Raw genomic sequence first — 679 nt, forward strand, 5'->3', positions numbered from 1 at the left:
AAGAAGGTGTGACAACATTAACATTAAGTTTTTCAAATTTTTGGGTTAATGCCTCAACCTTAGCAGCAAGGTGATTATATTCAGAGACTTCGTATATACCTGCCTCTTTCTTAGAGGGAGTAGGAGCGGTGACGGCTCTCTCGTTGGTCCATTGGTAGTGATTCTGAGCCATGTCTTCAATCAAGGCATAAGCCTCCGTATAATTTTTGTTCATTAGAGCTCCACCTGCAGCTGCATCAACAGACATGTTAGTGGTATATGACAAGCCATTATAAAACGTGTGGACTATAAGCCACTTTTCCAAGTCATGGTGGGGACAAAGTCTAAGCATTTCCTTGAAACGCTCCCACGCTTCATAGAGAGACTCCCCATCTTTTTGATTGAACCGCGTGATTTGATCTCTTAGTTTAGCGGTTTTAGATGGGGGGAAAAATCGGGCAAGGAATGCTCGCCTCATATCGTCCCATGAAGTGATGGAACCGACTTCTAGGGAATGGAACCAAGCGCTAGCTCTATCCCTTAAGGAAAAGGGAAAGAGATGAAGTCTTACGGCTTCTTGGTTCTCTTTTATGGTGCCACTGAGTCTAAGGAAGGAAGAAATATGGAGATTTGGATCCTCAGTGGGTGATCCAGAAAACTGATTTTGCTGCACCAAATTGAGTAGTGCAGGCTTGATCTC

At 43.7% G+C, this 679-nt stretch overlaps 1 non-coding gene across 1 annotated transcript; it reads left to right on the forward strand.

Annotated features, from left to right (window-relative positions):
* Positions 1 to 302: 302 nt before the first annotated feature.
* On the forward strand, positions 303 to 409 carry LOC120578773 (small nucleolar RNA R71). The gene has a single exon (XR_005644584.1). It is a non-coding gene; the product is annotated as a small nucleolar RNA R71 (small nucleolar RNA).
* Positions 410 to 679: the final 270 nt, after the last annotated feature.

This window comes from Medicago truncatula, chromosome 2, assembly GCF_003473485.1.
Source record: "Medicago truncatula cultivar Jemalong A17 chromosome 2, MtrunA17r5.0-ANR, whole genome shotgun sequence".
In the NCBI taxonomy this organism is placed as follows: Eukaryota; Viridiplantae; Streptophyta; class Magnoliopsida; order Fabales; family Fabaceae; genus Medicago; species Medicago truncatula.